The following is an 18,048-nucleotide window of genomic DNA, read 5'->3' as shown; positions in this document are numbered from 1 at the left end:
TCAATTTAATTTACAAAGTTGGAAAAATAGCATAGTAGTAGAATATTGGATAAAAGGGATGGTTTAAAATTTAAATGAGCTTTCACCACATTTTTCAAAATGGTTAAGCATAAAATGGGGGGAAAAAAAATTGCCCCTAAATCCTTGAATGTCATGTAGTCCTTTTTTTTCCCTTAAAATTTCACCTAGTTATGATCGATAGTCTAAAAATTTTAATATCAATTTTTACTCTTGTTTTAATTTGAATTGTGGTTAAAATTAAAGTTTAATTATCAAACTTTCAAGTAGGTATCTAATAGATTCTTAAATTTAAAATTGATTTTTTTTTTTTTTTTTTGTAGAACTCTAGATTTTAAAATTTATCTAAAAGATTTGAATCTTAAGAAATATATCAAATAATGTAAGGATTTATTAATCTGAAAATAATAAAAAAAAATTATAGCTAAACATGAATACGACTCAATTAACAAGAACTTGTACTATCAATATAGAATAAGAAAAAACCGATAAAAACAAACGTGAAAGTCGTGGGACTAAATTTGTTACTTAATTTAATCAAACATTTTGTATACTATTTTAAATTTGAATCTAAGAGGGAACAGTCCGAATATTGCGGTGGTAGGTGGTTATAATTTATTTTTAAACTTTAACAACTGTACTCCATTCAATTTTTCGATGGCTCCTTATTTTTGTTAGGCAGGTGATTCTCGTAGATTTGGCAGGATTTGTGTAAACTTTCTTTAGTTTTTTAAATATATTTAAATATACATGCTGAGATAGTTGTACTAGATAGTAAAATAAGAGAGAGGAAAAAAAAAAAAACAAAAAAGCACTTGCAAGAACGTTAGAATAGTTTATAAAAATTAGGCCCAAACCTCAACCATATAAGTTTTTGCAAAAGTGGTAAAATTAGTCTTCCGCCTGAAATTTGATTGTTATCTGATTACTATCTGATTTGTATTTGATATTGATTGTTATATAATTATTGTCTGATTACTGTATGATATACTAATTGTCAATGATATTAATTGTTACTTGATTTTTGTTAGCTATTTGATACTAGTTGTTATCTAATTGCTATATTATATTGATTTGCTATCTGATTTTTGTTTGATTGCTATTTGATATTGATTTTTATTTGATTATCAATGATACCAATTGTTATTTGATTGATGTCTACTTAATATCTGATATTAATTATCAATTATATTGATTGCTATCTAATTGTTGTTTGATTACTATCGGATACTATTTGCCAATGATGTTAATTGTTGCCTTATTACTATTTGATACTAGTTGTTGCTATTTTATTGTTGTCTAATTACTATTTTATGATGATTATTAAAGATAATGATTGTTATTCGATTGTTGTCTAATTACTAATATTTAGTACTAATTCTTAGTGATATTGATTTCTAGTTGTTAATGATTGCTGATATATTGATTTACTATTTAATTATTATTTGATACTTATTATAATATGATTGATAATGATATAGATTTATATCTGATTGTTATCTAATTACTATCTATACTAATTGTCAATGATATCTATTACTATCTATTTTAACATCGCATAATAGTTAGTTACATGCTTCTTACTTTCTAAATGACTTGCAACTACACATTGCTTGAAGTAATAACAACTGAATGACTTGCAGCTAACTACTTATTTAATTGTTATTTGATGCTTCTTACTTTCTAAATGACATGCAACTAACTCTCAGAATAACATTGCATAGTAGTTAGTTGCATGCGATGAATTACAACTATCTGATACTAATTGTCAAACAAATTAGCTAATTCATCGCATAGTAGTTAGTTGCATGCTTCTTATTTTCTTTCTTTTTTCGTGATTTAGATTCCGCTTCAAACACATTACTTTACAACCGTCTTTAGCTGTAAGTCCTCGTGTTCAACCTCGGATCATTTCAAGAAACTTGTGATCTTGTTATACTTAGCAAGAGAACAAGAAAACTTGTGACAGGAGTACATAATCAACTACATTATCGCACATTCAGATTAGCACATAACCATATTTAACACATATAATCATCACGAACAATGGTCTAATTAGTATTTGATAGTAATTGTCAGTGATATCAATTGTTATATGATTGTTGCTTGATTACTACTTGAATATGATTGCTATTTGATTGTTGTGGATTATTAGATGATGATTATTAACAATACCAGCTTCCTATCTAATTATTATATGATTACTATTCAATACAGACACTTAATGATACTTGTAGCTATTTGATAATGATTACTCTTTGATAATAATTGTTATTTAATTATTATGTTATCTTGTATTGATTACTAATGGTTCGTTGATTTACTATCTAATTGTTACCTAATGATTATTTGATATTGATTATAATATGATTGTTAATGTTGTTGATTGCTATATGGTACTAATTGAGCAATCAAATGACAATCACATTGATATATAATTATATAATACCAAAGATGGTAAATAGATTGAAATCAGATAGCAATCCCATAAAAATCAGATAACAATCACATGATATACCTTATATTGTGTATACTACTTAGCATTCAATGTTACACATAATATAGGATATATCATCTAATTGGGCATCACTCAGCAATCTATCAAAATTATTATACTATTAGCAGTCACTTAACAAATAACAATTACATGACAGTTAAATTGAAATTATTTAGGGGAAATTTGTATGGATGACCCAATTTTTGGGTCCAAAATGTCAAATAACCCATTTTTAAAGAATAATGTCAATTAACCCTCTGCTGACATCATCGCCATACCAAATTACGTAAATTGCCCTTACTTCTTCGTTTTCTTACCTTTTTACTGAGAACGCACTAAAACTAAAAACTCTTCATTCAAATTTTCCAAGGCTAACGGCTTCGCATCACTCATAAACTAAAAAACTATTTTCGACTTGCAAACGATTCTATTGCCGCCAAAAAATCGAATCCGATCGGTAAATCTTTCAATATGTGCCTGAAAATGTCTTGCACTAATCGGTAGTGGGGGCTTTGTGGGTCGTTCTGGGTTTAGAAATACACTGATATGGTTTTTTTTTTTTTTTTTTTGTTTTCTATGTGTTCTGTGGTTGAAGATGAGTAGAAAGAGTTTGTGAGCGAGATAAGTGAGAGTGAAATCGGTAGAGCGACACCGAAGAGAGCAAATGTGAGCGAGATAAGTGAACCTATGATTTTTTTGTTTGTTTTTCTGGTTTTCGATGTGTTATGTGGTTGAAGACAAGTAAAAAGAGAATGTGAGCGAGATAAGTGAGAGCGACACCAGAGAGAGCGATACTGGAGAGAGCGATACTGGAGAGATCGATATCGGAGAGAGTGACACCGAGAGAGCGATACTGGAGAGAGCGACACTAGCGAGAGCGAATCCAACGAGATTTAAACAGAATGTTGTTTTACATTTTTTTTTCTGAAGGAGTTTACTGATTGAATTTTTATTTCATGCAGGAGTGATTTAAGATGGCTACACGTTTCAGAATACCTAAAGCCAACCGATTTCCCGATCAAGTAACTAGCTTAGCCCACATTGCTAATGCAAACAAGATTGTGAAAGAGAAGCTTACGCCAAGGCAGCTAGACATGTTTAAGAGAACAGTCTTTGGGCGATTTGTAGACGTTGAAATGGTGTTTAACAGCCCAATTATCCATCACATGTTGCTTAGAGAAGTGAAGAGGACAAGATCAAACTTAATGTCATTCTCTGTTTGTGGGAAGGTTGTCACTTTTTTGAAGGATGACTTTTTGTTGATGACTAGTTTGTGGCAATTCCCAACACGAGTTGATCAGAACCAGCAGTCCTCGTATGAACTTGCTATCAAGTATTTTGGTAATCAAGTGACGAAGGACACTTTACACCTCTGTCAACTTGAAGAAAAATACAAGGACTTGGAGTTTGAAAATGATGATGATGCTGTGAAGATCAGCCTAGTTTTCTATACTAAGGTCGCAATGATGGGAAAAACAAATAGAAAAATGCAGTGGACCTCAAATGTTTTAAGGACGTTCAAAACTTGGAGTACTACAATAGTCTTGATTGGGGTACTATTATTTGGGAGAGGACATTGGATGCCCTAAAGACTGCGTTGAATGATAAGAGCAATCTATACAAGATGAGAGTCAAAGGAAATAAAAACTACGTTGTGAAGTACTCCTTATGTAGATTTCCACAAGCGTTCCAAGTAAATTTGCTTAACATAATAATTGTGTTGTTTGATCCAACATTACTATTGTTCTTAATATATTTTAAATTTTATTTAGGTATGGACGTACGAGATCCTAGCTTCATCGATAGTTGGGAACATTGCGAAGCAAAGGAGTAAGGTGGCTTTGCCCCGCATATTATGATGGTCATGCTCCCACTCAGTGTCCTTCAAAGTACTCGAGAGAGAGATATTCGAGTCTAACAATGTACGTTTACTCTATGCATAATATGTTTATCTGGTTGTTAAATTGAAACTAACCAGTTTACTGGGTTGTTAATGCAGATAAAGGTTAAAGAGGGCACTATCATGTCAGATGCTGAAAGAGAGTTTCGGGATACTCCAATGGATAGACGACCTATATTTGAGCTAGGTGCGGATGATGATAGTTCTGAAAGTGGAAGTAGGTCGACTAGTGATGGGGGTAGTCCTGAAAGTGAAAGTGTGATGGTGATAATCATCGTGGAGATGACAATGATGAAGTTGTTAGGGTGGAGGAGGGGATGAACCTAAACATTCTGAGCACGAGGATGCTGAATATAGAAGGGTGGAAGGAGGGATATACATACCTAGTGATGATATGTTCCATGATATGATAAGGGACGTATGCGAGGAGGACGAGTTGAACCAACTTAATGTCTATCTTGTGGACTCCGATAGAGAGCGACCTATGGATGAGGAGTGTCCTGAGTGTGCTGCCCACCGAGGGAGGGAGCTAATCCTGACGAGTCTATTTATTCGTACTTGCGGACCATTGACAACTCACTATTGAGATTGGATGGCCGTATATCGAATTTAGATAGTCGTGTATCTAGTATGGAGGAAAACATGACTGACATGAAAGGGCAATTATCGGTCATCCTGTCATTGTTGCAGTCTATGTGCAAGGTTTGCATTTACTATCATTTTATGTCTTTATGTGTTTGTTTGTACGTGTTCGTGAACTCATCATTTTACTTTACTAATTGAAGGGTTCCACAGTGAATGAGGAGACGACCAGGTCATCCATCCCATCTCGGGATCCCGATACCAATAATGTGGCTGCCTCTGACACTCGCATCCCCCCTCGACAGCCTGATACCACCACTTCACCTACTCCCACCCCTCCCCACTGTACAACATGATACTGCCACGACATCACCAATTGGCGTCGAACCTATAGAGGCCGACGACCCACAAACAAAGCCCAACATGTCTGCCTTACTCACCATGCCATATACAGAGGCTGACATGTCTGGCATCCCAGAGGCCGACATTTCTGGGATTGTTACAACCACAAAAAGAGTTCCACTGGTGAGTAATTTATTGATCAGTAATCTTTGTTTCTATTTTTATATTTCTTAATGAGTAACGTTTTGTTATCTTTTTATGTTGGAATCTTGAAGAATTAGTCGTAAGAGAAAACCTGTTGATAAATATATACCCCCAACCCAAGTAAAGAAGAAAAGTGTGGTTAAGCATCATCTCACAAGTATAGCTACGTCACTATCCAGATCGATCATCACATATAACGTAGCACATGATGTTCCACAAAATATCCTTACAGAAATGATGGGCTGGATCTCGGATGACAATACGAACAATAAGGTTCAAGAGAAGTCTTTTAAACCACTCACTAAACAATTCTTCAAGGAATTGATTACCCCGAATTTGTTGATCGAGTGCGATGTAAGTTTCCTAGTCTTTACGTCTTTACATGCTGGCTATCTTGTACTTTTATTGACATATTCATTTTTGGTGAAAACCATAAATACTTTATTTTATTTTATGAAAGATAAATTTTATACCCGGCCCAACATGTGCATGCACAAGTTCACCATCTTGCCAATTGGTGTAACGGTAAATTTTGATACTTCATTTCTTAACTTCTCATTTCGTTAAGTTTCCTAGTCTTTACTTCTTTACTTAATTTCTCATTTTACTTGAGAGAGTCACCTTAATGCTCGTGGCACGGTATTTAAAAGAATAAAGAATAAGTCACTTCTGGAGGTTGCCCTAGCATGGGAAGATGAAGACACGTATAAGGACTACGTCACCGGTAAATTCGATGTCAAATGGGCAGATGTGGATTTCATTTTTACGATGATGAATATCAATGACCACTGGATGGTCCTTGCAATGGACATTAACAGAGGCCACATATTCGTGTTCGATTCACTTCCATCATACACACCAATGACAAAGCTGGTGAATTGGCTAGAGTCATTGACGCTCACAGTACCATCCCTACTTCACTACTGTGACGTGGATCGTTCAAAGTCGGACCTATCCATAGTCCGTTGGAAAATATCGCGACCTATGAACGTCAACATACAACACGGGTCGCTTGATTGTGGCATCTTCGCAATCAAATTACTAGAACACCTGGTGACTAGTGCCAATCCATCCGTAATCACTCAGGAGAAGATGAGTGAATATAGGATGTAGTTAGCGTGTCAACTATGGGCAAACACTCCATATTTTTTATGTGTATAGAACATGTATTTTTTATTGTACTTTTTATGTATGTAAATACATTCATTTATTTTTTATGTATGTAAAAACATTCATTATATAATTGAACATATATTTTTTATGAAAGTTCAAATTTCAAAGTTCAATATCAGAATTTTATCAGAACATGCATTTTTTATGTATAATAGAGCTACTGCTCTTTTCATTGTATAATTGAACATGTATTTTTTTATGTAAATTCAAAGTTCAAAGTTCAATATCAGAATTTTATCAGAACATGAATAATTGAGCTACTGCTCTTTTCATTGTATCAATGGTATGTAGAACATTATATGGTTCAAGTTCAAAGTTCAAAGATTGAGAGAGCGAGATTGTGAGAGAGAGCGAGATTGTGAGAGAGAGTGAGATTGAGAGAGCGAGATTGTGAGAGAGAGCGAGATTGAGAGAGTATAAAGTTATTGTTTTTTGTTACAAGTATGAAGATTGAGAAAGTATAAAGTTATCCATTTTTGTTACAAGTAGATTGAGAGAGTATGAAGATTGCTATTATATAAATACTCCAGCTTGTTATTGTTATTTGTTTACAAGATGAAAGTATGAAGTATGAAGTGTTACAAGTATGAAGTATGAAAGAGTATGAAGTATGTTACAAGTATGAAAAAGTATGAAGTATGTTACAAGTATGTCATAAGTATGACGAATGAAAAAATGATCAATGGTATTTATAACAAATGAAATGTTACAAGTTAGTTGCAAACTAAACTGGATGAGGGGTGTTTATGTTTCGGTCTCTGGCATTTTCAACACGTCGCATGGTTGTAAGCGGTTCAGTACAATTTTGGCGGTTATTTCCATAATTTCCACACCGACCACATTTTATTTGTCTACGAAATTCTCCTCTAAATGGTATTCTTCTCACTCTCCGTTGCCTGGCTTATGGCACAAACTTCGGAGGAAGGATAATCTTTTCTATGTATCCAGAAGGTCTTTTCCATTCAGATATGTGGCCAAGTGGATTTATAGGCTCCGCATACGTAGTCATTAGAGAGTCCATTGTATAAAATCGACTGCAAAGAGTGTGGATGAGTATATTTCTTTCTTTGGCAGCAATAATTGCATGTGAACACGGGATACCAAGTGAGTCAAATTCCTTACACGTGCATTCCTTCATGTGAAGATTGACAATACCGTCCAATCGATTATCTCGCACGTGTACTCGATAACAATCAATAGGCTCCACCCGATATCGTCTACCCTTATCGGATTCACTTGCCAATCGGGTTTCACAGTAGTCAGAGTGTAATGTCGTTCGAGATGCCCAGTAATTCCTCCGTTCGTAGAACCACGATTGGTGCATTCCTCTAACAAGTTCAATTAAGCATACTATGGGCATTAGTCGATACTCTTTAGTTAAGGAATTGGAACACTCTGCACTGTTGGATGTCATGTTATCATATCTTCGTTCTATTTGGTAAACTCGTGCCCACCTTTGAAGACCGATGTCTTCCAAATATTTCATAATAGCACCGTCTCTAAAACTGCAGAGTTCGTCCCATTTTGTCTGGAACTCTGTCATGCGAAATGCCCTTGCTGCATCTCTAAATATCCCAACAACCGTGTTATCCTTAAAGTTTGTAACCAGATTCTGTTCTATATGCATATGCACAATCCATGAAATGTTGTGGGAAAAAATGCACGAATAGAATTGCCGATAGATACTATCCGGTCAGACACAAACACTAGATTATCAGGTTCTCCGATACTGCATTTCAAGTTTGACATAAACCATTTCCATGACCGATCGGTTTCATTGTCCACTATTGCATATGCTAGTAGGTATAATTGATTGTTCCCATCCATAAAAACCGCAACCAACATGGTGCCTTTGTATTTTCCTTTCAAGTGCGGCCTATCAACAATAATACAAGGCCGACAACTTGCAAAACCTCTAATACAAGGCCTTAATGCCATAAACATATACTTGAAATGCACTTCATCTTCAAGTTTGATCTCAAAGACTAGACCTAGATTCTCTATTTTTTGCGCTTCTCTATAAGCATGTAGTATGGAGTATGAGTATTATGGAGTACCTCTAGTGAGATCATACATGGCTTCCCTTGCACGCCACGCTTTATCATAACTTATGTTCACGCCATAATCTCTCCTCATATCCTCAACGATATGAAAAAGTTTATAAATACGTCCTATTCCCGTGAACTTATCTTTAATAAGCTGACAAACAACCGTAACAGTTGCTTGTCTATGGTCGTGATTCAAAATTCCAATGGAACATGTGTTCGAACTGCGGTACTTTGTGATCTTGAATATATCAAACTCTTCCATTTTGACTTCATGAAGGCTCCACTTACATGTCTTCCCAATGCATTTGACAGTGAACAGAGATTTGGTTGATTTCCTAACCTTAAATTCAAAATTTATGTTGATGGACATAATAGATAATCTCATTTTCAAGTCCTTTTTGTTCAAAAATAGTTGACCAACTTCACCGTCCTCTGTCCCAGATGAAGAGGTGTCAAGCATAATCAACTCTGTCCTATGACTTGAAGACACAAATAGTGGAACCACTGAAGCTGCTATAGAACGACGCACATCTCCATGATCACGATCCATTTCATTCAATCCTGCTGGTTGCTCATTCACATCCACCGAAAGACCACAATCCATATAATCGAACGTTGATGGTACAATGTTGGTAGACAATGGAATATCATCCTCTTCCCGACGAAACTGATATGATTCCTCGTATTGTCTGTCCACAGCCGTATCATCATAACTCACATTTCCAAACCCCATTCTAACCCTTTCGTTCTATTTAGACTTCAACGTTACAGCTATCTGAAATCTACTAAGCTCTTCTCGTTAAAGAAGGAAGTGAACATCATTATCATCCTTTATGCATTGTGGAGGGGCTTCAAATTCAAGATTATATTTAACTTTCAGGATAAGATCAAACTTTGAAGAACTGACTTTTGTAACCCTGTAAATGCAAGATTTAAGTTCTTCATAATTCAATGTATGAGGCACAACAATTCCTTTCAACTGTCCCCCATTATACGAACTTTCATCCTCATCCCAATCACCTCCAAATTGAATAAATAGACACTTTTCTTTCATCCTACAAAGAAAGAGAACATTTGTCATTAAGCTTACAAGTAATTGTAAGTGTACTCTCGCTCTCTCTCATAATCTTGCTCTCTCTCTTACTCTTGCTCTCTTCTTACTCTTCCTCTTTCTTACTCTCTCCCAATACAAAATTTCGTAATGCTACATTTCCAGAAATAACACATCAAAAATAATTAAACAGACTCAAAATAATTCATCTTTCTAAAAAACTGTTCCTTTCTGAGAAAGCCTCGTCTTGGAAATCCCCGTTCGAAAAATCTCTGTTCAACAAAACACCGTCGAAAACCAGAGAAGTAATCACCTTTGAAATAAAGTTTAGAGTTTAAAGAAATCACCATTATATTGTGTTTAGGTATTATTGATTTGATTTGAGGCTTCCGTCGTGAAAATTATCAAATCATTCGTACACTAACGAGCAATCATATCAAACCAGGAAATTTCAAACGAGTAAGGGCAATTTACGTAATTTGATATGACGATGATGTCAGCAGAGGGTCAATTGACATTATTTTTTAAAAATAGGTCATTGACATTTTGGACCCAAAAATAGGGTCATCCGTACAAATTTCCCATTATTTAGAAATCAAATAGAAATCAGCTAAGTACAATTTCAACTTCAATTTCCATTAGCTCATAGTAGGATTTATCAATGTTACAACAATTTTCAATAGCCAATTGCCCTTGATAAAGGACGAGAATAAATCTATACAAGTTGAAAATTTCTGACTAATTTCTTCTTTACAAGGAATTTCTAAGAAAGACATTAGTAATTTAAAAAGATGGTGATGTTATTTATACCATCTTATTTAGAATATGTGACAAAAAGAAGGAAAAAGTTGCGTCGAACATATAGAAATTGACTTAGAAATGCAAAAATTGTAAAATGTCGGAAGCACACCCGCTGACCCCATTGCGATGACAAAAAGGGATGTCCAAGTCTTTGTTTTGCAGGAAACAGGTATCTCCGCATGCGACAATTGCTCGAGGACAAAAAGAGCAACGCATTCGCACCACATGTGACAATCGATCGTGGATAAAAAGAGCAACGCATTTGCACCGCATGCAATGATAGCGACGCATTCGCGAGGATTTTTGAAATTGTACAGCTTTTCTGTTGTACGATCTAACAAATTGAATGTGGAGTAGAGCGGACGTTTCCACCAAGCCTCGGCAGAAAAAGTAATTTTTCAGAGTGGGACCACTGACGAAGGAGGTACTAAGGTCTATAAATAGCTACATCAACACCAAAGAAAGGAGGCTGGTCTGAAGAGACATTCATAGAGAGTCTGGGAGATAGACGAGACAAGTCCGAAAGGAAGTCTCCGGAGCTAGAAATTCATTTATAATCCCAAAGAGAAGCTCTGTGCAAGGGTCATTTTCTACCTGGGGAACTATCCTGAGAAGGAAGTCCTCCACCTCATTCCTTCTACACGCCGACAAGAAAAACAACTCCGATCGGGATCCATGTCAAGACATTGACACGCTGTCCTCATTTGTTCTCACTTTCTGTTCATCAACTGTTATTCATTTCTCAAAAACTTGTTGGATTGCAGTGGACATAATGCCACTGCAAGGACTGAGGATGTGTATGATATGCGTTGCATTGTCTCAATCATGCTTCTAGATAATATATGTGATACTACGCTTTAAAATAATGTATACGATGCTGTTGAGATGCGTTCGTAGTATGCGTTCATATAGTATGTGCATGTCACAAGTTTTCTTGCGTTGGAACCAAGTATAATTCCACCGCAAGTTTCTCAGAGTGATCTGAGGTCGAACATGGGGATTGCGATATTGATGTGATACATGCAATCGAAAACAAAATAATAATGTTTTGTGTTGAAAAGTAAAATGCGGCGACAAATAAATAAACAAACAAATAAATGAATAATTGTGAAGTTGTGCAAGTGTATGAAGGAATGCGATGGCAAGTCTTGTAGAAGATATCAGAATGAGAACGGGTTGGGGGAAAGGACATCACAAGTTTGCTAATCCTGTTGAGGCCGCAACTAAGGTTCTGCCTTCCCTTGGCTTACATCTCTCCGTGATCGGCCACGTTCCCATATATCTATGGTGAATAGGATGAACATTGCGAACGCAAGGTTGTTTCCATCTCTGAAAATACTTCTTGCTTTAGTTAACGCATTCTATCAACCTTCTTTCGAGAGATGGATTAACATCTTCACTTCTGCAAGGAATATCTAAGAAAGACATTAGTAATTTAAGAAAGATAGAAAAGTGTTAAAACTAAGTGGAAAAACTAATAAATAACAGGATTAAGAATATGTGATCCTTCTCTCATGTTGAACCCACAATCGATCGATCAAGCCCATCAACAAAAAATAAAAAAGAGAGATGGATTAACATCTTCACTACTACAAGGAATATCTAAGAAAGACATTAGTAATTTAAGAAAGATAGGAAAGTATTAAAACTAAGTGGAAAAACTAATATAAAAGGATTAAGAATACGCGATCCTTCTCTCATGTTGAACCCACAATCGATCGATCAAGCCTATCAATAAAAAATCAAAAAGAAACAAGAACACCGAAATGATGAACAAAAATTGAGACGAACGATTACTCCAAGAATATTTGATTGCCTCTGCAGTTATGAGAAAAATCTTTCAAAACAGATTCAATTCATTTTGAATTAATTAGTTCTGCAACTACTTTTCCATTTATGTTGATAATTCTAAAAGACAGTTTCTCATCCATTTTTGCCAATGAATTAAATCTTTCAAATCTCATACTAATTTCACAAATTGATTGATTTCTCCTCTCGATCCTGATTTGTATAATTTCATCTCTCTAAAATTAGGGCTTTTACTTCTCTTTGATTTGATCTATCAGTATCTTCCCATCAACCAAGAATGGAAATTTTTTGTAGAATTGATTTAAATCTATGATTAATCGAGCAGAATTCGATGATTTAACATCAAAACTAAGAGATTGAAAATTTGAAGAAACAGCTAATTTTGTTTATTTGAGGCTTGACTTACCTTTTTATATATATATGTTGAAGAGAAAATCCATGGGAAATGCTTCACAAGCACATTTTCTACCATAACTTTGTAGAAAGGTGAAGGCAAAGATGATGGAGAAAGTGAGGCCAAAGGAGTACTTTTGGAGTCAGGAGACGAGAAAAAACCTTGCAAGGACTTTAAAAGAAAAAAAAGTTGGAATTCATACGAGGATAATTCTGGAATAAATAATAAACGAAATATGAGATTTAAATTTTTGCCATATTTATAAAATCACAATGTGGAAGGCACACATGCAAAATACTATTTTGAAATTGACACCTAGTGCAATTTTTCAAAAAAAAAAAACAAAATCTAAAAATATAACACATTTTAAAAATATTTGAAATTATTGACTAGTCAATTTTTAAATTTTTTTAATTTCCAATTTTGAGTTTCGTACCAAAGACTTGAAGTACCAAATTCATAAGTGACTTAACACCAGCAAGCCAACCATCAAGGTTGATTATTATAACGAAACATTAAATATAAATAGCAAATGAAAATGAATTTGAAAGAAACTATTTTTTTAGTCCATAAATTTGCACAATTTTTAAAAACATTTCTTAAAAGTTTGCAATAAGAAATGAGAATAGTTAATAAACAAATTTATTTCTCAAAAAGTAAGAAATGTGAATAATATCAGACCGACCAATTTTTTTTTCTTTTATTGAACTTTAAGGGTATAATATCTATCAGAAATAAACTTGAAAAAATGGCATAGATGACCCAAAATGAATGGTACAAATTAAAATATTTGTGTATTTGTGTACCGTAATATTTGTTTACAAAATCAAACGAAGAAGAAGGGTTTAGTTTGGCTATTTGCTGTTTTTATGGAAGTGCCCTTGAGAGGGATCGAAAAGAAAAGAAATCGTATGAATGTTTGGAAAGGACAAGGAAAGGACAAATAAGATGGTCAGTAGCTAATAGAAGCTACCACTTATAACACATTATCGATGATAGAAGCTACCACTAATAGCACGTTATCGATGATAGAAGCTACTATTAATAGTACGTTATTGATGATAGAAGCTACCACCGATAGCATATTATCGGTGATAGAGAGCTATCGCTGATAGCATGATATCAATGAGATCATTGATAGCATCTTATCAGTGATGTTATCAGTGAAATAAGTTATTGCTGATGACCATGATGAAGGAACTCTTATACAAGAGTACCTATGAGCGGAAGTGGATATTTCCAATTTCATTGTGACGGAATTTCCACACATAAATTCTAACATACAGATATGCATGGAAAACACTAATTACTAGCATGCTTTAAAAGATATACAAAAAATCGAGAGACTTACCAGTTGAAGACAGTCTTCACAAGAACTTGGTCCAACAGTGAACGAACTATTCTCGTTCCTATTCGTTCAGGAAACAATCGCCTAGCAGTAACGATCGTCTACACGATCAGCGGCGCATAAACAACAGCGAACGAGGACGACACCATCACTCAAAGTGCTCAGTATTCTCATGCATTTAGTCAATCATATCATATATAATTAACCAGTTCAATTATATCATATATAGTCGAACTCCCTCTTGCCAATTTGAACATTTCAAACTGACCCAAAAATTGATTCTCAACTTTTATCCAAGCTACCAAGGGGACCTTATGGACCTATGGCTCGAAGTTCCAACAATACGTGAATAGCTGACTAAACTCTTCAACCTTGAATTCTTTGAACTTTTCAAAGAATTCAGACTTTTGTTGCATTAGATAAACATACCCATACCTAGAGTAATCATCAGTAAAATTGATAAAATACTCATAGCCACCTCTGGCTCGTACATTCATAAGACCACAAAGATCATAATGTACTAACTGAAGAGGCTCTTTGGCTCGATAACCTTTTTTAGTAAAAGGTCTTTTAATCATCTTACCCTCAAGGCAAGATTCACTCACCAGTAAAGAATTTTCTTCTAATTGACTTAGAAGTCCATTCTTCACCAATCTTTAAATCCTATTGAGATTGATGTACCCTAATCGAAGGTGCCATAGTTGGGCATTTTCTTTTGGAGAAATTCGTTGATGTTTAGATTGAGTTACGACAGTTTTAAACAATTTGTGATATTGAGGGAACTTAAGGCTAACGGTCTTAGCATATACAAGTTACTTTCCAGATATGTTGTACAAATTTGAACACCATCTTTATGAATAAACACTTTATCCACATTAAAAGAAAACGTATTTTTACATTGTAACAGACACTTTACAGAAAAAAAGGTTCCTCTTAAGTTCAGGAACAACATAGACATCATTTAAAACTAGAAACCTATTCTGTAAAGATAAATGGATGCCTCCCACTACCACAGCTGAGACGACGTGCCCGGTGCCTACTCACATCGTCATCTCACTAGCCTCCAGTTGTCACCAGGATCTAATCCCCTGAAAAGAAGAACAAACGTGATTAGTGGCACCCGAATCAATTATCTAGGCAGAATCATCATTCTCCACTAAACATGTTTCTAGTACAAGTAAATCATAATTACCTTTATCTACCTTGGCCTTAGTCTTGGCGGCCTTCCTTTCCTTCAACCAGCGAGGACAATTCCTCTTCTAGTGTCCGTCCTGATTGCAGTGGAAACATTTTTCCTTTTCAACCGGCGGCGGACGCCTTCTTGGGACAATAGGTGGCGGGTTAGCATATGCTTTCCCTTTCCCCTTACCACCCTTCTTCTTCTTCCCCTTTGCAGAGTTAGAAGTAGAAGGTGCAGACTTTGTTCCTGAGGTCAAACCTCGATGGAACGTCCTAGAGGATGAAGCAACATTTGCCTCAGCTTTTTTCCTCTCCTTACTTTTCAGTAAAGATTGGTATGTCTGCAACTCGTTGAAGAGAGTTATAAGGGTGTATTTCACTTTGTTAAGAATCACATTGCTAACAAAGTGCAGGAAGCTCTCTGGCAAAGAATGCAGGATTATGCTAATCTGACTGCCCTCATCGATAATAGACCCATTCAACTCCGCCACATTGAGGTGGACCATCATGTTAAGCACATGTTCACGAACAGAGGTGCCTTCCTCCATTTTGGAGTTGAATATGTATTTAAGAGCCTTGTGTTGAGCTGTTCAGACGGTTGTCCAAACATCCCCCGCAAGGACTCCATGATCTCACGCGCTGAGACCATGGGCTCATGCTTCTTGGCCAACACGTCATTAAGACTTGCCAAGATATAGGCTCGGGCCTTTTCATTTGTCAATGTCCATCGCTCATACGCCTCCCAAACATTTCGAGCGACGTTGGGAGTTGGAATAGGAGGATAGACCTCCGTAAGAGCAAACATGAGATCCTCGATGATTAGAATAGTCATGATCATATGTTTCCATGTTAAAAAGTTGTCGCCAATAAGTTTCTCAGTGTTAAGCAAAGCTAAAGTAGTTGTAGCCATTTTTAAAACTTGTTGCTGAAAAACGAACAAACTTTTATAAGATTTTTCTAAACCACATTTTAACTAATTATTTTAGAAAAACAGTTTCCAAGTACACTAAGTGTTTAAAACTTCTATTTTGCAATGATGCCTCAACGAGGCAGGACAAACGTCACCGGTGGGGTGATCAGATGCTTCTTCACTGGATAAGATTTTCTCAACCATTAGACAGAACCAACTCTTGGAACTGAACCTAACAGCCACCATTTATTTGGTCCAGAACTGTTAACCTTTAACAATTCCGCATAAGTGTGACCCCTCGCTTTCGGCGCCAGAGTCCCACCCTAATGAGCCTACCGTAGGGAAGAAGTAGATTAGGACAAGAGTCTAAGTAACCTTATCCTCTTACAGGATATTAAATAAAGAAACATGCAAAAATGTCATCCTATAGGGGGACACTCCCATGGTGCCTCAAGGCGATGCGCAGAAACTTTATTAAATCCAACGAGGGTGACCGTGGGATATGTTATCGCACTTCCTGCTCCCACTTACTATGAACACTCTCTCCATCCACTTTGATATTGACCTATCCAAATACCATCCTTTAGATCTCACAGTGTGGACTATGTAGGAGAAACGTGAAAGGTTTAAATGAAGCATCATATGCCCCAAGTACCTCCTACTAAATGTTCTACCTAGGGGTTCATTAACTTAGACAATCCAGCTACTGATTTTAGTCTAAGTCATCTTGTTAAGTCTGCTCATAAACTACTTTTGTCTATGAAATATGAACAAGTTCAAGTAGTCACATTTAAACACTTTAATGGACTGTCCTTAACTTGTATGCATGCATCATATCTATCTAATTCACCTTTCCAGTTAGGTTCCCAGGTAGGGGTGTTACGTTTCCGTCAACTTAAATACCCCAGCCTAGACAAAACTCGCCTTAGACAAAAAGGTCCCTTATAGATAGATTTGCTACACTTTAACCTTTTATTAGTCAATTTAATCCTATTAAACTGATTAAAAGATTAAAGCCTAAGGGTTGCTAATCATATTAGAACCATGATCTTAGGTCTATGTCATCCAAGTTTTAAACATTTTAAAACCATGAATTAATCCTAAGTGAGCATGCATGTCTTTCTTATTGCTTTTAATTTTAGTTTCTCTTTAGCCTTTAAAAAGAAAGAACTAAAACACATTGTATATAAAAAAGTATTTATAACGTTTATAAAGAAACCTATGTGTCATGCTTCATGCAATGTCCAGTCATTACTATACATAACTTTTATATACATGTAATAACCAAGCAAACATGTTTTCCATACACCCTTATACTATAACAATTATAATATAAAGATGATGCATGTCAATGCTTTTTATGCATGCATAAATATAACTCTTATATTATATGATGCATGAGCATGCTCTTACATAATTTTAAATCATGCTTCTCTAAATTATAACATTTATAATAAAGAGATGATGCATGGCCAATGCAGAACCTAAGGTGGGATTTTTCTATATGTGCATACCATATGACATATAATAAACATACTTCTCATGTATAAACCAAAGTTTAATGAACCGAGATGAACCTTTACAAAATCGGAATGAAAAAATTCTACCTATTACATTTTTCTCACGAGCAAACCGGTTCACAGGCGAGCCGGGTCTTGAATCGTCGAACGAAGCTCCACTGTTTAGTAAACACCTCCAAGTAAACGATCGCTTAGCACATACTAGACGATAGTGCGAAAAGCTAAACGATCGCTTAGACGACAACGACTTGTGAAGCCTAATCATCTAGACG

At 35.4% G+C, this 18,048-nt stretch overlaps 1 long non-coding RNA gene across 1 annotated transcript; it reads right to left on the bottom strand.

Annotated features, from left to right (window-relative positions):
• Positions 1-10,517: 10,517 nt before the first annotated feature.
• On the bottom strand, positions 10,518-12,985 carry LOC150037157 (uncharacterized). Its single transcript, XR_016528659.1, has 2 exons — positions 12,832-12,985; positions 10,518-12,018 (listed from the first exon to the last, which is right to left on the bottom strand). It is a non-coding gene; the product is annotated as an uncharacterized LOC150037157 (long non-coding RNA).
• Positions 12,986-18,048: the final 5,063 nt, after the last annotated feature.

This window comes from Benincasa hispida, chromosome 3, assembly GCF_027475165.1.
Source record: "Benincasa hispida cultivar pf3 chromosome 3, pf3_genome.v1.1, whole genome shotgun sequence".
NCBI classification, from domain to species: Eukaryota; Viridiplantae; Streptophyta; class Magnoliopsida; order Cucurbitales; family Cucurbitaceae; genus Benincasa; species Benincasa hispida.
Note: the sequence above shows the minus strand (reverse complement) of the source record. Positions and strands in the feature narration are given on the sequence as shown.